The 24,231-nt window shown below is 49.7% G+C and overlaps 1 protein-coding gene across 5 annotated transcripts in view; it reads right to left on the minus strand.

Annotated features, from left to right (window-relative positions):
• LOC139277834 (cadherin-7-like) overlaps nucleotides 1-24,231 on the minus strand; it is a 509,491-nt gene that overhangs the window by 326,160 nt on the left and 159,100 nt on the right. For all 5 annotated transcript variants that reach the window (XM_070896546.1, XM_070896548.1, XM_070896549.1 and 2 more), the window contains one exon: nucleotides 20,004-20,164. The gene's annotated coding sequence lies outside the window, so the exon portion shown is untranslated. The remainder of the gene's footprint in view (nucleotides 1-20,003; nucleotides 20,165-24,231) is intronic.

Here is a 24,231-nt window from a genome sequence, read left to right on the forward strand (position 1 = left end):
GCGCATTTGGAAAGAGGTGACATGATAGGTCCAAGTCAGCATGGATTTGTGAAAGGGAAATCATGCTTGACAAATCTTCTGGAATTATTTGAGGATGTTTCCAGTAGAGTGGATAAGGGGGAACCAGTTGATGTGATGTATTTGGAATTTCAGAAGGCTTTCGACAAGGTCCCACACAAGAGATTAATGTGCAAAGTTAAAGCACATGGGATTGGAAGTAGTGTGCTGATGTTGATTGAGAACTGGTTGGCAGACAGGAAGCAAAGAGTAGGAGTAAATGGGTACTTTTCAGAATGGCAGGCAGTGACTTGTGGGTACCGCAAGGTTCTGTGCTGGGACCCCAGCTGTTTACATTGTACATTAATGATTTAGACGAGGGGATTAAATGTTATATCTCCAAATTTGCAGATGATACTTAGTTGGGTGGCAGTGTGAGCTGCAAGGAGGATGGAAAATGACTTGGATAGGTTAGGTGAGTGGGCAAATGCATGGCAGATGAAGTATAATGTGGATAAATGTGAGGATATCCACTTCGGTGGTAAAAACAGAGACAGACTATTATCTGAATGGTGACAGATTCGGAAAAGGGGAGGTGCAACAAGACCTGGGTGTCATGGTACATCAGTCATTGAAGGTTGTCATGCAGGTACAGCAGGCAGTTAAGAAAGCAAATGGCTTGTTGGCCTTCATAGCGAGGTGATTTGAGTACAGGGGCAGGGAGGTGTTACTACAGTTGTACAGGGCCTTGGTGAGGCCACACCTGGAGTATTGTGTACAGTTTTGGTCTCCTAACTTGAGGAAGGACATTCTTGCTATTGAGGGAGTGCAGCGAAGGTTCACCAGACTGATTCCCGGGATGGCGGGACTGACATATCAAGAAAGACTGGACCAACTAGGCTTGTATTCACTGGAGTTCAGAAGAATGAGAGGGGATCTCATAGAAATGTTTAAAATTCTGGCGGGGTTAGACAGGTTAGATGCAGGAAGAATGTTCCCAATGTTGGGGAAGTCTAGAACCAGGGGTCAGATAAGAGGAAAGCCATTTAGGACCGAGATGAGGAGAAACTTCTTCACCCAGAGAGTGGTGAATCTGTGGAATTCTCTACCACAGAAAGTTGTTGAGGCCAATTCATTAAGTATATTCAAAAAGGAGTTAGATGTAGTCCTTACCACTAGGGGGATCAAGGGGTATGGCGAGAAAGCAGGAATGGGGTACTGAAGTTGCATGTTCAGCCATGAACTCACTGAATGGCGGTGCAGGCTAGAAGTGCTGAATGGACTACTCCTGCATCTATTTTCTATGTTTCTACGTGTAAGAATGTGCCACCATGTCTGGGACCCCATGGTCACTTGAAGCATGCTTAGTGAATCCATTGGTGCATATCATCATCATTATAGGCAGTCTCTTGGAATCGAGGAAGACTTGCTTCCACTCCTAAAGTGAGTTCTGTTGTGTATCTGTAAAGCATGGAGTCCCATGTTCCACTACCAGGGAGCGCATCCCCTGAAGTCCCAAGCGATCCCAGCATGCCTTGGGAGCACTGTATATAAACCAGCCCCTAAAGCCTGTTACTCATCTGGAGTGTCTTAATAAAGACTGAAGTCACTGTTACTTTAACCTCCCTGTGTGCAGTCTCATCTGTGTTAGGAACACAATAACTGGGGCGAGGATACGAATCCAACGCAAAGATGCAGCAAACTGTAGGCATCCTGGAGAAGTTCTCGGAGGCTGAGGGCTGGGAAGCCTATGTCAAATGGCTAGACCAGTACTTTGTAGCCAACGAGCTGGACGGAGAAGGAAGCGCTGCAAAAAGGAGAGCGATCCTCCTCACGGTCTGCGGGGCACCGACCTGCAGCCTCATGAAAAATCTTCTGGCTCCGGTGAAACCCACAGTTAAGTCGTATGAAGAGCTGTGTACACTGGTTCGGGAGCATCTTAACCGGAGGGAGAACGTGCTGTTCGCGAGGTATCGGTTCTATACGTACCAGCGCTTTGTGTCCACCAGTGATAACACCAAACAAATCTCTCAGCACACAAGTGCTAGCAATGTTCATAAATTAACTGGAACTGTGTTTGCGAGCAGAAATGTACAGAGCAGAAACCACGAGTCTGCAACTGCCAGCAGGCCTGAGGTGACCCAGATGACTCAGAGTCTGCAACAAAGGATGAATGCAAGACAATTTATACCTTGCTGGCATTGTGGAGGCTTCCATTCAGCCTATTCATGCCGCTTCAAAGGTTATGTTTGCAAGAGCTGTGGAACAATGGGGCATCTCCAACGAGCTTGCAGACAAGCTGCAAACTCTGCAAAACCTGCTAATCACCACGTGGCAGAGGAAGATCAGTCCATGGTGGATCAAAGCAATTTTGAGCCTCAGAGAGAGGGGGCAGATGCTGAAGTACACGGGGTGCACACATTTTCGACAAAATTAGCACCTATAATGCTAAATGTAAAATTGAATGGCTTACCCATAGCCATGGAACTGGACACTGTCGCTAGCCAATCCACCATGAGTAAAAAGATGTTTGAGAGACTGTGGTGCAACAAGGCACTCAGACCAGCCCTGAGCCCCATCCACACGAAACTGAGAACGTACACCAAAGAGCTTATCACTGTCCTGGGCAGCGCCATGGTGGAGGTCACCTACGAGGGCACTGTGCACGAACTGCCACTCTGGATTGTCCTGGCCGATGACCCCAAACTGCTTGGAAGGAACTGTCTGGGCAAAATCCTGTTGAACTGGGATGACATCCGAGCGCTATCACATGTCGATGAGGCCTCATGTACTCTTAAACAAATTTCCTTCCCTTTTTGAGCCAGGCATTGGAAACTTTTCCAGAGCAAAGATGCGTATCCACTTGGTTCCAGAGGCACAGCCCATTCACCACAAGGCGCGAGTGGTACCTCACATGATGAGGGAGAGAGTGGACAGGCTGCAACGTGAGGGCATCATCTCCCCAGTGGAATTCAGCGAGTGGGCCAGCCTGATTGTTCCAGTACTCAAAAGTGATGGCACAGTCAGGATTTGAGACGATTATAAAGTAACTATTAATCGTTTCTCGTTACAAGACCAATACCCGCTACCTAAGGCAGACGACCTATTTGCGACGCTGGCAGGAGGCAAGACGTTCACCAAGCTCGACCTGACTTCGGCCTACATGACGCAGGAGCTGGAGGAGTCTTCCAAGGGCCTCAACTGCATCAACACGCACAAGGGACTGTTCATCGACAATAGATGCCCGTTTGGAATTCGGTCGGCTGCAGCGATCTTCCAGAGGCACATGGAGAGCCTACTCAATTGGATACCATGCAAGGTGGTTTTTCAGGACGACATATTGGTCATGGGTTGGGACACCTTCGAGCACCTACAAAACCTGGAGGAGGTCCTTCAGCGACTGGATCACGTAGGGCTGCAGCTGAAGAGGTCGAAGTGCGTCTTCATGCAACAGAAGTGGAGTTTTTGAGGAGAAAGATCGCGGCGGACGGCATTCGGCCCACAGACGCCAAGACAGAGGCTATCAGGAATGCGCCCAGGCCACAGAATGTCATGGAGCTGCGGTCATTCCTGGGATGCCTCAACTATTTTGGTAACTTCCTACCGGGGTTAAGCACCCTCTTAGAGCCCTTACCTGTGTTATTGCATAAAGGTGAGAACTGGGTATGGGGAAAAAAACAAGTAATTGCTTTTGAGAAAGCCAGAAACATTTTATGCTCCAACAAGCTGCTTGTATTGTATAACCCGTGTAAAAGACATGTGCTAGCATGTGATGCGTCGTCATACGGAGTCGGGTGTGAGGCATTAGCGTGTGTGATCCGGGTAAAGAAAATGCATCAGTACCTGTTTAGCCTCAAATTTGAGCTGGAAACCGATCACAAGCCCCTCATATCACTGTTCGCTGAAAACAAGGGGATAAATACTAATGCCTCAGCCCGCATACAAAGGTGGGCACTCGCGCTATCAGCGTATAACTATACCATCCGCCACAGGCCAGGCACCGAGAACTGTGCGGATGCTCTCAGTTGGCTACCATTGCCAACCACGGGGGTGGAAATGGCGCAGCCTGAAAACTTGTTGATGATGGCGCAGCCCGCAGACTTGTTGATGGTCATGGAAGTGTTTCAAAATGATAAATCACCTATCACGGCCCGCCAGATTAGGACTTGAACCAGCCAAGATCCTCTGCTGTCCCTAGCAAAAATACTGTGTACTGTATGGGAGCTGGGCCAGCAGCCCCGTTGAAATGCAAGAGCTAATCAAGCCATTCCAGCGGCGAAAGTGCGAGCTGTCCATTCAGGCAGACTGCCTGTTGTAGGGTAACAGCGTAGTGCTACCCAAAAAGGGCAGGGAGACGTTCATCTCGGATCTCCATAGCACACATCGGCTATAGTAATGATGAAAGCGATAGCCAGATCCCAGGTGTGGTGGCACGGTATCAACTCTGACTTAGAGTCCTGTGTACGGCAATGTAGCTTGTGTGCTCAGTTGAGCAATGCGCTCAGAGAGGCACAACTAAGTTTGTGGTCCTGGCCCTCCAGACCATGGTCGAGGATCCATGTCGACGATGTGGGCCCATTTCTCGGTAAAATATTCCTGGTGGTGGTGGATGCTTTTTCAAAATGGATTGAATGTGAAATAATGTCTGGAAGCTCCGCCACCACCACCATTGAAAGCCTGAGGGCCATGTTTGCCACCCACGGCCTGCCTGACATACTAGTCAGTGACAACGGGCCATGTTTCACCAGTGCCGAATTTAAAGAATTCATGACCCGCAATGGGATCAAACATGTCACTTCGGCCCCATTTAAACCAGCCTTCAATGGGCAGGCAGAGCTGTACAAACAATCAAACAGAGCCTCAAACGAGTCACTGAAGGCTCACTCAAAACCCGCCTGTCCCGAGTACTGCTCAGCTACCGCACGAGACCCCACTCGCTCACAGGGGTGACCCCGGCTGAGCTACTCATGAAAAGTGCACCTAAAACCAGACTCTCACTGACTGGCTCACCCCAACCGGCATGATCAGGTAGAGAGCAGGCGGCAGCAACAAAATGTAAACGATAGTCGCACCAATGTTTCACAGGAAATTGATCTGAATGACCCTGTGTGAAGGGGATAATAGGGTTAGTGCAAAATTGCTGTGCTTGAGAAAAACAAAACAGTTGATTTAGCATAACTGAAGGACAGGATGCGATAAGCAATTACGAGTAGGTCACAAGACGCTGAGCAACATGGAAACCAGCTGCCAGCTTGAGGAAAGAGGGCAACTGCAGACCAGATGCTGGCCAAGGATAAGGAAGTGAGCTGGACAAACATGACTATAAAATTGCTGTATGGGAACTGACTGTTGAAATGTCAGATGATCCGGTCATGTGGAAGCAGTGACATGTGACCTTTGCGCTTTACGACTTTAAATATGCTGTATGTGTAACATCAAATTGAGTTGTTGCCTGGTTGAGGGACCTACCTACAACTCCCCTGGTACCTTGTATTAATAAACTGTGTGTGTTTGCAACTCTCTAACATAGGCTCGGATTAGATTTATTTCTACCTCGGGGTTTTCCCCCAGCAGTTTTGGCGCTGTGAGCAGGGTGTACCGGTAAGCCTTGCTGACCGAGACTCGAACGTACGGGGATAAGGTCGGATTTCACGACATCCCAGAAATTCGAACGTCAAACCGGCAGGAGTGAGGCCGCCAGACACCGAACGAACAAGTGAGACTCGGGGAGGTTTGATAACAGACACTGTGAGTAGAAATTAAGATAAAGTAGAATATAAGTAAGATCAGTGGTGTGTAAGAGAAACGAGTGTCCTCTTCACTTCAATTGTCACAAACTATCTCAATCACCTAACTTGAGCCGGAATTCAGAGGGCAAATGCCCCACGTGATGGCCAAGGATTAAGGTCGAAGGGAGCATCAGGAGGACAAAGTGACAGCGGAAACCTGTGAGTGACTGTGTGATACGCATGAACTGGTGTGAGAGTTGAGGGATAATCCCATCGCAATAAATAAGTAATGGAATAGAAGAAGGCCCGTGTGAAGAGACTCATTCGCAGAGGAAGCGAGGGAAGGTCAGATCACATAATAGTGTCGGGGGAAGACTTTGAATGGGGGCAGGGAGGGTTTCTTCATAGGTTCTATGCAGACGACCAGAAGGGCTTAATAGATAAAATGATTAAAGACGGGTGGGATCCCTCGGCTGTCCCCAAGGAGCAAAAGAATTGGTGGGAGAAACAGAAACAGAAAAAGACAAAGAAAGCTGGAGTACTTTTAGTATATCAGTTATGTGTGTTACAAAGTAAAACCAAACAATTCGTAGAGAAAAGTAAGGAAACAGAAGCCAAGAATAAGAAATGAAGAGACCGGCAAGTGGGGGGGGGTGATCAGATTATGATGAGGAGACTGAGTTGGAAGGGTCAAATTCAATAAATACAGAAAGGGCAGCCCCTCTTAGGGTAACCCAGGGCGCACAGGGAGGGAAGCCCCGATATCAATACCCCCACAGAAAAACAAATGATGAATCAGAATTTGGGAAGTCTACAACCACGGAAGAGAAATGTAGAATTTTGGCAAAAGTTAGAAGAATTGTATGAGACCCACGATATGCATGAGCGAGATGTCCACCAAATAGTTCGGGCTCAGTGTCCAAAGGACCGGTGGACAGGGCTAGCACTCCCTCACAGTGACGGCACATGGATACCTGCCGTGGTTGCCACAAGGGCACAATGAGACGCTGCCAGAACAGGGTTCGTCCAGGCTGTACAGGCCTTAATGGGAGCATCCACTCCAAATTGGGGATTGATAATGCAGACCCGCCAGAAAAAGGGAGAAAACGCCAATGACTACGGAGAGAGGTTATAGTTCCAATACCAAGAATCCTCGGGACAGGCGGCCCCGAACGGAGACGACCCAGTCTTCGTGAAAATGTTTAAGGACGTCCTTTCGGCCGACCATCAAAAGATCTTAAAAATGGGGGTGGTAGTCGCGGACACCTATGACCAAGCTGTCCAGTGGGCATGCCACATTAACTCTGGGGGAATAAAACAAGAAGTGGCCGCGGCTAAGAGTAGTAAGAGTGCGGGTCGAGGGGAATGCTACAGCTGTGGCAAGACGGGTCATTTTGCCGCCGATAGTAGGGGCCCCAAAAGACCAACCGTCCGATGTGACAATTGCGGGAAAAAGGGACATGCCATTGATAAATGTTGGGCGCCCAAGGAGAAAAGAAATAGTCAGTCAGGCCTTAGAGTAGAGGAGATGAACCGACAACAGCTAATCACAGCGCTGAGGGACTTAGGAAGAGACTGAAGGCCAGCGGCCCCTGTGGGGCAGGGAGTGGATCCGCATATTCACATAACAGCGCTGTTCGGGGGCCGGCAGTGTGATATGTTAGTGGATACCGGAGCATTGGTACCTATGACAGATATTCCCTTGCCCACAACTAAACATGTAGTCCATATAACTGGCGTGGGAGGATCTGCCACCAGAGCCCACCAGAGTGAAGTAATTCTACTGGAGATAGCCGGTATTCTGATCCCGGCACAATTTTATGTATGCCCAAATGCAGAAGGGACCATATTGGGGATCGACCTCCTGGAACAGTTAGGGGCAATAATAGACCCACAGAATAAGAGAATAGTTTGGAGAAATAAGGGAGGATGCAAAATCATGACGTACGGGGAACAGACTAATTTGCACAATCACGCAAAGGTCGGAAGTGTGCAACTTCTCACCCGAGATTGGGATACAGCAGGAGACTACGGCTCATTATGCGAACAAATGAGGGAAGTGTGGGCTCAATCAAAGCAGGATTGTGGGCTGGTAAAGGCCAAGCCAGTGATCATTCCTGGGCCCGAAAACAGTCCTCATAAGCAATACCCCATTAAACCTGAAGCCCGAGAGGCCGTAAAACAAATAGTGCAGGACCTCTTGCAGAGCAGTGTCCTTCGGGAAGCCGAAAGCACTACGAACTCGCCAACCTGGCCCGCAAAGAAACCAGATGCGTCATACCGATTGACCATAGACTATACGCCGTTAAATAAAGTAACTCCCCGCCAGCACCCCATCGTAACAAGCCCAGCGACCATATTTAATGGACTGAAATATTCACGGTCTTAGATGTAGCTAATGGATTTTGGTCCATACCATTAGCCCAAGAGTCCCAAGATAAATTTGCATTCACAGTAGGGGATAGGCAGTACACTTGGACACGAGTGCCAGGGTTTTTACCATAGTCCGGCCATATTTCACCGAACTATGAGTCGAGTCTTGGAGACTGTAGATTTAGCCCCCGACCGAAGTACCATCCTCCAATATGTGGACGATCTGTTGATTGCCTCAGAGGATGAGAGAGGACATATGGGGGCTCTAATAGAAACCCTAGAAGCCTTAAAGAAAGCAGGATTTAAGGTAAACCCCAAGAAAGCTCATATCGGATTGGAGGAGGTACAGTACTTGGGACAACAACTGTAGCAGAGGTAAAAAACAATGCCCCACGACAGAAAGAAAGCAATTCGTATTATTCCCCGACCCGAAAACAATCTGAGGAGTGCGTAAAGTATTAGGACTCTTTAACTACTGTAGGAACTTTATAGCCAACTTCGCGGCAATTGCAGAACCAATACAGAGACTAGTTAAGGGAGGAAAACCAGCTCTAGAAAATGTGGAGTGGGGCCCGGAACAAGAAACAGCATACGGCCAGATAAAGGAAGCCCTGATGTCGGCACCAGGCCTAGGACTGTCAAATATGAACGCACCGTTTCACATTCATTGTGAAAACAAGGGCGGGTTTTACGGAGCAGTAGTTACTCAAATGCATGGAAACCGAGCCCGCCCAGTAGCTTACTATTTCACCCAACAGTCGCCCGTGGCAGGAGGTCTGTCAAGATGTGCAGCAGCCTTGGACTGTGCAAAGTGGGCGGTGAAAGTTAGTGAGCCAGTAGTAATGACAGGGGAGGTTATACTACATACTAAACTTACCTTGGTGGAAATGCTCAACACCGGGAAATTGCGCTCCGTGTCCAACGTCCGCCAGGCCAAATGGGAAGCAGTATTACTTCCCTTAGATGGGTCCGTAAAAATTGTACGAGACATGGGGGAGAACCCGGCAGAGGGCCTCTTATCCGTGGGTGAGCCTCATGAGTGCCAGGCACAGGAATGGGAGGACTCGCCGGGACATATAAATGAGATTTCCCTTGAAAACCCCGAGCTGATCCTGTACGTGGATGGGTCCTGGAAATATATTCAGGGAACCCTGCATACGGGATGGGCGGTGGTAGAGGAAGCGCTAAACACTGTCCGAAAGGAAAGGTTGGACGGAGGACTGTCGGCCCAAGTAGCTGAACTCACTGCCCTGACTGAAGCCCTCCAACTGGCCGAAGGCCGGCGGGCAAATATACATACGGATAGCCGCTATGGCCTTCGGGGTAGTCCATGACTACATGACTGCCTGGACCAGGAGAGGGTTCGTCACTTCAGGCGGGGAGGCTATCAAACATGAGGGCCGAATCAGACTACTATTAGACGCCGCCAATAATCCCGCAGAGGCAGCAGTGATCAAGAGATTAATGTGCAAAGTTAAAGCACATGGGATTGGGGGTAGTGTGCTGACGTGGATTGAGAACTGGTTGTCAGACAGGAAGCAAAGAGTAGGAGTAAACGGGTACTTTTCAGAATGGCAGGCAGTGACTAGTGGAGTGCCGCAAGGTTCTGTGCTGGGGCCCCAGCTGTTTACATTGTACATTAATGATTTAGACGAGGGGATTAAATGCAGTATCTCCAAATTTGCGGATGATACTAAGTTGGGTGGCAGTGTGAGCTGCGAGGAGGATGCTATTAGGCTGCAGAGTGACTTGGATAGGTTAGGTGAATGGGCAAATGCATGGCAGATGAAGTATAATGTGGATAAATGTGAGGTTATCCACTTTGGTGGTAAAAACAGAGAGACAGATTATTATCTGAATGGTGACAGATTAGGAAAAGGGAAGGTGCAACGAGACCTGGGTGTCATGGTACATCAGTCATTAAAGGTTAGCATGCAGGTACAGCAGGCGGTTAAGAAAGCAAATGGCATGTTGGCCTTCATAGCGAGGGGATTTGAATACAGGGGCAGGGAGGTGTTGCTACAGTTGTACAGGGCCTTGGTGAGGCCACACCTGGAGTATTGTGTACAGTTTTGGTCTCCTAACTTGAGGAAGGACATTCTTGCTATTGAGGGAGTGCAGCGAAGGTTCACCAGACTGATTCCCGGGATGGCGGGACTGACCTATCAAGAAAGACTGGATCAACTGGGCTTTTATTCACTGGAGTTCAGAAGAATGAGAGAGGATCGCATGGAAACGTTTAAAATTCTGACGGGTTTAGACAGGTTAGATGCAGAAAGAATGTTCCCAATGTTGGGGAAGTCCAGAACCAGGGGTCACAGTCTGAGGATAAGGGGTAAGCCATTTAGGACCGAGATGAGGAGAAACTTCTTCACCCAGAGAGTGGTGAACCTGTGGAATTCTCTACCACAGAAAGTAGTTGAGGACAATTCACTAAATATATACAAAAGGGAGTTAGATGAAGTCCTTACTACTCGGGGGATCAAGGGTTATGGCGAGAAAGCAGGAAGGGGGTACTGAAGTTTCATGTTCAGCCATGAACTCATTGAATGGCGGTGCAGGCTAGAAGGGCTGAATGGCCTGCTCCTGCACCTATTTTCTATGTTTCTATGTTTCTATGTTAAGACTCACCAGGAAGTAGTAAACAATGTCCAACAGGGCAATAAAGCAGCGGATAAAGCGGCACAGGAAGCAGGTATATCCTTAGAAGTACAGGAAGAAGTTGTATGTAGTATCATTACCAGGGAAGATATAGACATTGTGAGATTACATGCCGATGGAAGTGATGAAGAAAAGAAAGACTGGGGCACAAAAGTAGGGAGCCAGGGTGACGACTTCGTATGGAGGAAAGATGGGAAGGTGATAGCCCCGGCTTGTATTAGACAAATGCTCATGGAACTACACCACAGCATCAGTGATGTCGGACGGAACGTCATGATAGCAAACACAACTGGGGATTGGTGGTGGCCAGGAATGGGACGGGATGCAACTAAGTACTGTCAGCAATGTGTCACATGTGCCCAGTACAACCCAGGAAAGGCCGTTAATGTTGTGTATGCATTCCTGTTTACTGTGTGATGTCTGTAACGCTGTTATGCAACACTGAATGTACCCTTACACTGTACACACCTTGCCTGTACACCAGAGGGTATTGCTGCTGGAGACCTAAGGGTACCTGCACACTGCGGGTAACCCAGTATAAAAAGGAACACATAGCTTGTGGTCAGCACTCAGGAGCTGCAAATAAAGAACTGCAGGTCTGCACAGTTTGAGTATCATACCCTGCCTCGTGGAGTCATTACTAAAGGTGCCTACATACAGTACAACTGGCGATGGGAATACGAGGTCACGAACTATACGCTCAACATGTCTAACCTCAGCAACTTTCAGCAATTTACAGAGGGGGAAGATTGGGATGCTTTTGTGGAAAGATTGGAACACTTCTTTATAGCCAACGACCTGGACTGGGACACACCGACCACACTACCGAACAAACGCAGGGCCATCCTGCTTAGCAGTTGTGGGCCCACCATCTATGGTCTCGTCAGGGACTTACTAGCCCCGGAGAAGACAACCACCAAGAGCTATGAGCAACTTGTAACAATCATACAGGAACAAATAAAACCGAAAGAAAGCATCCTCACAGCCAGGCACCGGTTCTACACTGACCGGCGACCTGAGGGCCAAGAAATTGCCAAATATGCTGCACCGTGTGATTTTGGCGACCACCTTAATGAAGCACTAAGGGACATATTTGTCATCGGAATCGGCCACAAAGGCCTCCTACACAAATTGCTCTCGGCTGACATCACGGTCACCCTGCAGAAAGCAATTCAAGTGAGCCAGGCCTACATGGTTTCGGCCAGCGACTCCAGGCGAATACTGACCCAGGACTCTAAACCGGCGAGAGCAGTGCACCGCACGGACACTTCTAAAGGCAGAAATGCTGCCCCAAGTCCCGCAACCCTGAGTCCGCCACATGGGGAAAACCGGATGGCCCCGTGCTGGCGCTGTGGAGGAAACCACAGGGCCCACCAATGCGCTACAAAGCCTATGCATGCAAAGGCTGCAAAGAGAAAGGGCACCTTCAGAGAATGTTCAGAAAAAGCTTTATTCACTGTGTCTCTGATGAGTTGGCTGATTACTAGGGCTCCGACATAGAGGAAGGTGAAGTTGCTCAACCCCTGGAAGAAGAGTATGGAACTCATACCTGCTCTACCGAAAGTTCTCCGTGGGCGATGAAAGTAGACGTTGACGGAGTCCCAGTTTCGATGGAGAGCGACACAGGGGCGAGCCAGTCTGTGATGAGCCAAGCGACCTTTGAATAACTTTGGATGAATCCCGCCAATCGAACACAATGGCATCCTGTCCAAGCGAAGCTGCTCCCAGGCCTCCGGGCTCCGGCAATCGACCTCGAACATGGATCCATCGCTGCATCCGGAGATTCCGCTGTCCAGCTCGACTGCCCACAGCATCCCGGCAAAATCTCCGAGACCGAGGATCTAAACTCCACTTTCCGGGCCGGGGCAGTACTCCAAAAGGTGAACATCGACGAAAGAAAGGATTCCCAACATCCAGGATCGAACCTGTGGAAGAAAAGAGCACCTCAGCCTACCTGCAGCAAGACCAGAAAATGGCTGCCACAGCACAAGCAGCAGCACTTGTAATCAAAATGGCCACCGCCATGCCACCAGTGAGCATGGAGGAGCATCACATGACACCGAGCGGCCAATCGGATTTGAAGGCTCCCTTAAAGGAGACCGGTAACCGAAGAAATTTAAAGGGGGAGTTTCAACTATTTGAGTACACAGACTTTAAAGCTAGAGAGGCGATTAAAGGGTGCAAGTATGAAAATGTATGCAATGTAACAATGAATTGTGATGCTGGTTTAACTAATGTGACTAAGGATATGAATGCAGGTGTCAGTATGGTTAAGAACAAGTTTATGATGCTTAACAATAATGATAGAGAATGTGAAATGCCTAATGTAACCATGTCTGTTGAAACCAGGACACCCAAAAGTGATGCAAATGCTAGAATGTATAATGCAGGCTCGACTATGTGTGATCAGAGCCAAGGTGTCATGTATACCGGTAGGACACTGCCAAATGACATTGGGTCCTACAGGGACCATGCTGATGCCAATGGAATCCCCCTGTGGGAGACCCCCAGGTCCAGCAGGCTACCTGACCATGTAGCCTGGACCTTTGGAACGAATGTGATGCCCCTTGTAGGACACACACACAGCCAGCGGGAGCAGACCCACTACAGGGACAGTGGTCAATGGGCAGCCCAGCCACCACCAATGGCAACTTGCACCAGATCAGCCCTACAACCCCTGGCCACCACCAGGAGCATGAGGCTAATACCCTCCAGCTTCCCTGGAAAACCCTGGGATGACCTGACCCTCATCCCAATTGGTGGACAAGGAGCCCACCCAGTCTTGTGGCCCTGCCCACAACTACCCACATCACAGTGTATACACATCACCCACTGCAGCCATGGCTACCGCGTCCCCCACCAAGGGATCCCACAACAGTAACACCCACATGGTCTGTGTGTGAGGGAGGGGAAACGTACGAGGCCAGACTCAAGCACAGGGGTCACACGTGCCAACCACACAACCCTCACCACAACCTCCCATAGCCCACCACTGATCACCTCCCCTGGGCATGACAACGAGGATATGAAAAATGCTTAGTGGGGGAAGTGCTGTTGTGTATGCATGCCTGTTTACTGTGTGATGTCTGTAACACTGTTATGCAACACTGAATGTACCCTTACAATGTACACACCTTACCTGTACACCAGAGGGTGCTACTGCTGGAGACAAGAGATTAATGGGCAAAGTTAAAGCACATGGGATTGGGGGTAGTGTGCTGACATGGATTGGGAACTGGTTGTCAGACAGGAAGCAAAGAGTAGGAGTAAATGGGTACTTTTCAGAATGGCAGGCAGTGACTAGTGGGGTACCTCAAGGTTCTGTGCTGGGGCCCCAGCTGTTTACACTGTACATTAATGATTTAGACGAGGGGATTAAATGTAGTATCTCCAAATTTGCGGATGACACTAAGTTGGGTGACAGTGTGAGCTGCGAGGAGGATGCTATGAGGCTGCAGAGCGACTTGGATAGGTTAGCTGAGTGGGCAAATGCATGGCAGCTGAAGTATAATGTGGATAAATGTGAGGTTATCCACTTTGGTGGTAAAAACAGAGAGACAGTCTATTATCTGAATGGTGACAGATTAGGAAAAGGGAAGGTGCAACGAGACCTGGGTGTCATGGTACATCAGTCATTGAAGGTTGGCATGCAGGTACAGCAGGTGGTTAAGAAAGCAAATGGCATGTTGGCCTTCATAGCGAGGGGATTTGAGTACAGGGGCAGGGAGGTGTTGCTACAGTTGTACAGGGCCTTGGTGAGGCCACACCTGGAGTATTGTGTACAGTTTTGGTCTCCTAACCTGAGGAAGGACATTCTTGCTATTGAGGGAGTGCAGCGAAGGTTCACCAGACTGATTCCCGGGATGGCGGGACTGACCTATCAAGAAAGACTGGATCAACTGGGCTTGTATTCACTGGAGTTCAGAAGAATGAGAGGGGACCTCATAGAAACGTTTAAAACTCTGATGGGTTTGGACAGGTTGGATGCAGGAAGAATGTTCCCAATGTTGGGGAAGTCCAGAACCAGGGGTCACAGTATAAGGATAAGGGGTAAGCCATTTAGGACCGAGATGAGGAGAAACTTCTTCACCCAGAGAGTGGTGAACCTGTGGAATTCTCTACCACAGAAAGTTGTTGAGGTCAATTCACTAAATATATTCAAAAAGGAGTCAGATGAAGTCCTTACTACTAGGGGGATCAAGGTGTATGGCGAGAAAGCAGGAATGGAGTACTGAAGTTGCATGTTCAGCCATGAACTCATTGAATGGCGGTGCACGCTAGAAGGGCCGAATGGCCTACTCCTGCACCTATTTTCTATGTTTCTATGTTTCTATGTTTCTATGAGCTAAGGGTTACCTGCACACTGTGGGTAACCCAGTAGAAAAAGGAACACACAGCTTGTTGTCGGCACTCAGGAGCTGCAAACAAAGGACTACAGGTCTCACAGTTTAAGTATCGTACCCTGCCTCGTGGAGTCATTACTAAAGGTGCCTACATACACTACAGTTAAGGTTAGAATGGCTCACCAACCACGACCAAGGAGGCCGTGGGAGTCTATACAGATAGACTTCACGGGACCTTTACCATCCTCAAGGGGCAAGAAAAACTGTCTAGTAATAATAGATCAGTTTACGCGGTGGGTAGAAGCGCTCGCCACGTGAAACTGCACCGCAATCACGGTGGTCCGAATATTGGCAGAGGAAGTAATACCACGTTGGGGCGTCCCTATCCAAATCGATTCCGACCAGGGAACCCATTTTACCGGACAAATAATGAAGGAGGTGTGTGCTATGTTGGGTATTAGACAGAAGTTTCATATCCCCTACCACCCGCAAAGCTCTGGGATGATAGAACGTATGAACAGGACACTTAAAACAGCCCTAGCAAAGGCCATCCAAGAGACGGGACAGGCTTGGGTGGATTTACTACCCACAATCTTGATGAGACAAAGGGCAATTCCTAACCGAGTGACGGGATTAACTCCATATGAGTTAATGACAGGCAGGGCGATGCACCTGCCGGAAGGAATCATAACCGGGGGATCCGACGTAGGACCCCTGAGGGATCGGATCAGAAAGTACGTCTTGGAACTGAGTAAGCAACTTAAGGAATTGAGGAAGGAAGTGAGGGAACGGCAAGCAGGCAGGGACGAACAGAAGGAATTGGAGGACCAGGGAGAGGTCCCGCAGGTAGGCGCGAAGGTAATGGTAAAATATCTGCCAGGACGAACGGGGTTTACTCCCCGTTGGGCTGGCCCATTTGAAGTTCTAATTAGCAGAGATACGTGCGCCCGCATAGATATGGGTGGGGTTGGCTGATGGAAACATTGGTCTCAATCAAAGAATATGAATCCAACGACCCCAGCACAAGCGAACAAAACAAATAACCCTGCCTTCATACACATTCTAGGAAACTGAAGGCGGACGCATCAGCAGAAAACGTCGGAAGTAATAAAGACGATCCAAGATGAATGTGTTACATGATATTATGTGCAGTTTGATTTTTTGTTTAATTGTAATATGTAGCCTAGGGAGGACTCAGGCCAGAGTACCCCCACAGACCAAGAGAGAGTTACATGCGAACACCTTTTTGTACATGTCATACACCTATGTCAAGAAAGCCAACGTTGCCAGCTGTTGGGTCTGTGCCCATGTCACCACACACTCGGAGGAAGGAATCCCCCTGCAACCAATCCCACTTAGTGATAATGAGACGGCCAGCTGGATGTTTGGAGTTAGAACAGGATCCACACGCGTTGGCTCTTATGCCATAGAGGCAGATGGCAGCACCATAATAAAACTTAAAAGTCATGGGTATAATCCAGAACAGTGTAGTGGGTGGAGACGATCAACCTATAACGATTCCTATCTACCACCGTTCCTGAGAACAAGGTGTAAGATGGGACAGGGAGGGGGGCTATGTCTCACAAGGCAGGGACGACCGGAAGATCCTATTGTGGGGTACAGTAACTGCACATATAACCTTACCTTACCTGCCGAAGGGGATAGGGTGACACTCCCGTCATTAAACGGAAACGGTGACTTTTCTGTCCAATGGGACCCCCCAGCGATAAATAAGTATACGCCCTACAACGGGACTCATTTTGTGTGCGGTCACAGGGCCTACCCCTGGTTTCCCCGAGAATGGACGGGTTCTTGTTATCTGGCTTATATCGTACCCTACATGTATCACCTGGGTTCTCTGAAGGACCTCCACCGGAGAGCCAGACGAACCATCACGGAGACTGAAAGATTCTGGGCCATTGCGTTTCCCTGGTATGGAGCGGGTAAATTGGCAAGGGAATCCATTAACATGGCTTCCGTCCTGGAACAGGTGGCCAGCGATACAGCTGAAACCCTAGTTAAGGTTAATGCAGAGGTGGTAGCCCTCCGCTCAGTAGCTCTGCAATCGGATGGCCCTTGACTATGTGTTGGCAGAAAAAGGGGGAACCTGTGCCCTCATCGGGGCCGAATGTTGTACATACATCCCGGGTAGCTCGGAAGAAATTACCAATTTGGCAGAGCATATACAAGAAGAGGTTAAAAAGCTTAAGCAACCACCAGCCTCCACGTTGTGGGGCTGGTTCTCAGGGTGGTTAGGATCTATGGGAACGTCACTAATCCAAGGCCTGGTTACCTTTGTGGTGGTGGTAATAATGCTGTATTGCCTATGTACGTTACTTAAATATCATCTTTACTATCGAACAGACCTGTAACACAACCACCCTCAAACTAAGAGAACCCGGCAATGTCTCAGAAGGTGGCATACATATGCCCAAAACACCTATATGGTGAGGTACGACAGGAGATGGGAACGTGGACCCCTGAGTGGAGACCCCGGGGCTCAGTAACCGGCACATCACATTAACAATTTCTGCATAAAGACCAGGTATACGTTGGCCTAGAATTATATATATGAAAATTTCGGCCAAATGGGGCAATTGAAGGGGTTAATAGGGTTAGTGCGAAATTGCTGTGTTTGAGAAAAACAAAACAGTTGACTTAGCATGTACTGAAGGACAGGATGCGATAAGCAATTGCGAGAAGGTCACAAGACGCTGAGCAACACGGAAACCAGCTGCCAGCTAGTGGAAAGAGGGCAACTGCACACCAGATGTTGGCCAAAGATAAGGAAGTGAGCTGGACAAACACGACTATAAAATTGCTGTATTGAGACTTTTGAAAAGTCAGATGATCAGATCATGTGGAAGCAGTGACATGTGACCTTTGCGGTTTATGACTTTAAATATGCTGTATGTGTAACACCAAATTGAGTTGTTGCCTGGTTGAGGGACCTACATACAACTCCCCTGGTATCTTGCATAAATAAACTGTGCTTATTTTCAACTCTCTAACATAGTCTCGGAATAGATTTATTTCTACCCCGGGGTTTTCCCCAACACTGTGTATGTGCTAAACTATGGACATGGTCCCAAGTGGATCGCGGGCAGGATGATAGCTAAAGAAGGGAGTAGGGTGTTTGTAGTCAAACTAGACAATGGACAAATTTGCAGAAAGCACCTGGACCAAACGAGGCTGCGGTTCACAGGCTGCCCTGAACAACCCACAGCAGACATCACCTTTTTCGAGCCCACAACACATACCCAAATGATCAACGACACCACGCTGGACCAGGAAATCGAACCCATCATGCCCAACAGCCCAGCAAGGCCAGGCTCACCCAGCAGCCCTGCAAGGCCAACAACACGCCAGCCCAGCGAGGGCACAGCCAACACACCAGAACAGACATTTGTACCGAGGTGGTCCACCAGGGAAAGAAAGGCTCCCGACCGCCTCACCTTGTAAATAGTTTTCACTTTGACTTTGGGGAGGGGGAGTGATATTGTGTATCTGTAAAGCGTGCACTCCCATGTTCCACCATCAGAGAGCGCATCCCCTGAAGTCCCAAGGGATTCCAGCATCCCTTGGGAGCACTGTATATAAGCCAGCCCCTAAGGCCTGTTACTCTCTCTGGAGTGTCTCAATAAAGATTGAGGTCACTGTTACTTTAACCTCCCTGTGTGCAGTCTCATCTGTGGTTGGAACACAATAAGTTCTTTGGTGGCTGAACAGTCCAATGCAAGAGCCACAGACCCTGTCACAGGTGGGACAGACATTCGTCGAGGGAAGGGTTGGGTGGGACTGATTTACCACACGCTCCTTCCGCTGCATGCGCCTGACCTCTTCACGTTCGCGGCATTGAGATTCGAAGAGCTCAACGCCCTCCCGGATGCACTTTCTCCACCTAGGGTGGTCTTCGGCCAGGGACTCCCAGGTGTCAGTGGTGATGCCGTACTTTACCAGGGAGGCTTTGAGGGTGTCCTGATAATGTTTCCCCTGCCAACCTTTGGCTCGTTTGCTGTGAAGGAGCTCCGCATAGAGCAATTGCTTAGGGAACCTCGTGTCTGGCATGTGAGCTATGTGGCCTGCCCAGCGAAGCTGATCGAGTGTGGTCAGTGCTTCAATACTGGGGATGTTAGCCTGGGCGAGGACACTGATGTTGGTGCACCTGTCCTCCCAGGGGATCTGCAGGATCTTGTGGAGACAGCGTTGGTGATATATCTCCAGTGACTTGAGGTGTCTTCTGTACATGGTCCATGCCTCTGATCCATACAGGAGGGCAGGTATCACTACAGCCCTGTCGACCAAGGATGGGCTCGATGGGCCGTGAAGAGACAAATGCAATTGTTGAGGTGGCCTCCACCACACTCAAAGCAAGTGTATCAATCGACACTCTCGGGTGCCCTTGACAAAACACCCAGTAGATCGTTGTGCATCTACAATGACTGTCTGACGAGATCCTCGAAGTCGCAATCACCGAATGCTGCTGAGCATCACTCAGGCGCCCACTCACCCTCCGAGGACCCGGCCCCCTGATCTCCCCTCCCCCGTGGCATTGCTGCAAGCCACTGGATCCCGGAGCATCACCCACCACCGACCGTGCCTTCCGACAAAATGCTGCTGGCCCTGCTCTGTGAGGACGCTGGATTCTCTGTCACATCAGAGAGGTGTCCTCCGCCTCCTCGTCCTCTCAACTGTCACCCGCAGTGGAAGGCTGATGTGAAAGACCCTGGCCATCTGAGGTATCTTCTGAAAGCACAAAGCCCGAGAAGAGTGGTTACCTGCAGGGAGGGGGGCAGGATCGGCAAAGGCATTCGAGAATGCCAGTCTCATGGAAAGAGCTGAAGGATTGTGGTGTCAGGCCTAAGTGTCCTGCCAGATGCTGCAAAGGAACTCAACATACCGTCACTGTCCCCAAGGGGTTTCGGCCTTACCCACCGCCACGGCACTAACTTGAACACCCATCATGGCCGAGGTGCATTGCTCCTACGGAGTCAGGACCAGCAGTTCTGAGTTCCCTCCTCCAGTCCTCATCTGCTCCCTGCGCTTGTGGGCGAGCTTCTCCTGTAAGATTAAAGAGAACGTCTGATTAAGAGCCCTTCTATCAGTGTGTCCCAAGTTTACATAGTGTGGTAGATGTTACTGTATGAGAGTCTTCACAGTTCGATGTAACTTCCATTCGCTGTTTGGACTTGCTGTGGCAATGCTTGAATTAGGGGACCAGGACCGAACAGTAATGGGGAGGCTACCGTCTTCAAGACGCATATGAAGACTGAGGAGTTAACAACATGAGCAATGGGTCTGTAGAACCGAGTAGCAAGGTTAACATTGCATGCAGGCCCTTGCAGTGGGTGAGGCTTCCAATGGGAACTTTGCATCCGGCCACACCCACGTCGAGCATGGATTCCGAACCACCACATTGAGCAGAGAGTGCACCGTGAGCTCAGAGCACAGCATGTTGATGTTTAAGGTTGAAGATACTCACCCTCACCAGGCGTGTTGTGCCATTCCACTTTTTTCGGCATTGAGTGGCTGTCCTGGCCACCATGTGACTTGCAGAAACTCGTTCTGAGATTTCTCTCCATTTCGCTCTGTCAGTTGGTGGTTGTGGTCTCCTTCCAGCCCCTGTCCTGAGCAACTCCCAGCCGCCTCTCCTGGGCATCAAGGAGTGCATCCGCGGTGGGGTCCGCGAACCAGCGGGCACGCTGGCGAGCTGCTGCTGGGTCTGCCGTCCTCGCCATCTGAGTGAGTGCGTAGGAAGCGAATATACCCACGAGGCATTGAGGTGTCCAATCAATGCCTCAACAGAATCCAGGTGGTGCCACTATGTATGTGCCGACAAATGCCTGGATATTGAGGCCCCGCTTAACGGCCCACTCAACGCCAGTTACCGCCTCCAGGTAAGCTTGCAACGCAATCATTTAACGCTGCGATCCACTTTTCAGGCGGCCAAACTTAATTCCGCATTTCGGGGATGCGGCTAACGCCTGGCGGTAAAACATTCTCTCAGCTGGTGACACCGCCTTAAAACCGGCGATACCGAGTTTCGACTCCTATGGGCTAAAAATTCGGCTACATAGCACCACCCATTAGCGCCCGAGAGGGGCGTCAACCAGCTGCTAAGCTCATGCAGACCAAACGCCGCGCAGGCAGCGCCTCCCGAGACCTTCAGTGGAGGTCTAGCGGGCAGCGCTAACAGTTAGCACCGCGCACTCTAGCCCCGCCCACTTGGTGATGCCATCGCGTGTGCAATGACCCCGTATTGCCGCGGTCGCGAACTTGACTGCTTTCGCCTGCCGTAGCGCCCGCCGCTACTTCGGACCGGGAAAGCAGGCGTCACGGAGAAGCTGCCGGGGCGATATTTCCGAGGGGGAGCAGGTGGGCAGGTAAAATAATTTTTTTCCCCATGAACGCATCTCTCCGAGATGCTGGACACTGTGGTTTAGCTGCCTTGGCTTCTCCTTAACCTTTCGGGTGGTCCAGCTGGCCTCCCCTTTAGGCGCAGGGATGCCAGTTTCCGAGCAGCAGAAGTTCAGCAGCGCTCCCGCGATAGCGCTCCAATAATTAGGGTTAGAGCCCCAAGAGAGGTATGAAACGCTTCCCTTAGCAGACCACTCCCCTCTTGGGGCGCTAAAAGTGAATAATCCATTTGGAGGCGGTAAACATCGCCCGCCGCTAAAGTTAGCCTCAAACTGAGCTACACTGAAGTTTTAGCCCATTATACGTGATAATATGGAGTGAGCATACCACACTATGGGGTCGAAATTCCCTTTATACCACCGCATCGGTAGCACCGGCGGCAGGCGCTTAACGGGCGGCAAAGGGCTAATGTCGGTGTTGTGCGGCGTCCACGGCGCGGGAGAAATTCGGTCGGCTCTTTGGTAGAGGTGCCAAGAGGTAACACCGTGCCGTACAAGGCCAGCCACGTGGTGACATCATCCAGTGGGCAACGCCCCCTTGGCGCCGCTCCCATCATATTCGGTTTGTACGGACGTCTCATGGCCAGGTGTCCGTGCTGCCCGGGAAACGTGGAGGGAACATCACGGGGCTCGGGCATATTCAATGTCCAGAGATCAAGGTACCTTTTTTTCTTTATTTATTTCACCTTCTTTTCATGAGTTGTGACAGTGGGGAAGTTTGTGTGTGCGGGTTGGGGAAGTTTGAAGGGTTTTTCTTCCTTCCCTTTTCTGCCAGTTTTCCACCCAGCATGGCGGCAGCCTCCCGATGGAAAATTCAGTAGGCCTCCTGAGCTCCTGCCGGAGGATGAGTGTGCAACACCACCTTTTAGGGCTGCTCTCTCATCTTTGGGCACAAAAACTGAATTTGTCAGTTGGAGCCGGCATCTAACGCCTGTCGTTAGAATCAGCGCTCAGGCGGTGATACCGCCGCAAAAAAGGCGGGACCAAATATTGACCCCTGTGACTAAAATAGTGGGCGTCACTGGCAAGGCCAGCATTTATTGCCCATCCCTAATTGCCCTTGAGAAGGTGGTGGTGACTCCAATACACACTGATCAAATATGCTTTGGCTTGTGTGTTAAATTGAGGATCTAAATACGTTGCCATATGTTAATTATTTCAGAGTGGTGGGCAGAAAGTCCATGTTAAGAACCGGCATCAACATCATGTAAGTCCACGCAACATGGCTAATTTTACCCAACATGTGTTATGTTCAGAATAAATTTGCAGGGCTATATCGCAAGCTCCAACTGTTGTGACCTTGGTCCCTTTATTCACACTCCAGAATGAGGAAGCAGCATGGTGAATCAGCTTTTATACCTGCTTGCCCCAGGGTGCACAGGTGACCCTTAGGTCTCCCTCAGGTGTGCCCCCTAGTGGCAAGTCTTACATTTGGGTAAGGTCCATATACATACATAACATCACTCCCCCCCCAAAGTCTTATTGTGCAAGTTGTTTGCAAGTTGAGGTGATCTGGCGCCTCGCGCCCCGGGTCGATCGCCTGGGTTGAAGTCCTGACATGGTGGGTTCATCCTCGTGGTTGACGGTGAAGTTGATCATGTTAGTGGGTCGCTGGGGGCCAGGTCCTGTCACAGGAGTTCCTGGTTATCTGTTGTTCGCAGTTTGGTCTCGTCCAACTGCTTTACTCGTGAGCCCGGTACATGGTTTCACAATCAAACGCTCCGTTTTCATCACATACACTCCATTCCCCCCCTTGGCTAATGCGGCGCTAGCGGCCCAACTGGGGCCCTGAACACGGTCTACATCACTTATTCTGATGTCGCGTGGGGGGGCCCATGTACTTATGGTGCATTCTCTGCTGATGGCATGCGGAAGGCTAGTTCTGAGTGATTCAGTCTGGTGATTGCATAGAACATAAGAACATAAGAACATAAGAATTAGGAACAGGAGTAGGCCATCTAGCCCCTCGAGCCTGCTCCGCCATTCAACAAGATCATGGCTGATCTGGCCGTGGACTCAGCTCCACTTACCCGCCCGCTCCCCATAACCCTTAATTCCCTTATTGGTTAAAAATCTATCTATCTGTGATTTGAATACATTCAATGAGCTAGCCTCAACTGCTTCCTTGGGCAGAGAATTCCATAGGTTCACAACCCTCTGGGAGAAGAAATTCCTTCTCAACTCGGTTTTAAATTGGCTCCCCCGTATTTTGAGGCTGTGCCCCCTAGTTCTAGTCTCCCCGACCAGTGGAAACAACCTCTCTGCCTTTATCTTGTCTATCCCTTTCATTATTTTAAATGTTTCTATAAGATCACCCCTCATCCTTTTGAACTCCAACGAGTAAAGACCCAGTCTACTCAATCTATCATCATAAGGTAACCCCCTCATCTCTGGAATCAGCCTAGTGAATCGTCTCTGTACCCCCTCCAAAGCTAGTATATCCTTCCTTAAGTAAGGTGACCAAAACTGCACGCAGTACTCCAGGTGCGGCCTCACCAATTCTCTGTACAGTTGCAGCAGGACCTCCCTGCTTTTGTACTCCATCCCTCTCGCAATGAAGGCCAACATTCCATTTGCCTTCCTGATTACCTGCTGCACCTGCAAACTAACTTTTTGGGATTCATGCACAAGGACCCCCAGGTCCCTCTGCACCGCAGCATGTTGTAATTTCTCCCCATTCAAATAATATTCCCTTTTACTGTTTTTTTTTCC

Source organism: Pristiophorus japonicus, chromosome 1 (genome assembly GCF_044704955.1).
Source record: "Pristiophorus japonicus isolate sPriJap1 chromosome 1, sPriJap1.hap1, whole genome shotgun sequence".
NCBI lineage: Eukaryota > Metazoa > Chordata > Chondrichthyes > Pristiophoridae > Pristiophorus > Pristiophorus japonicus.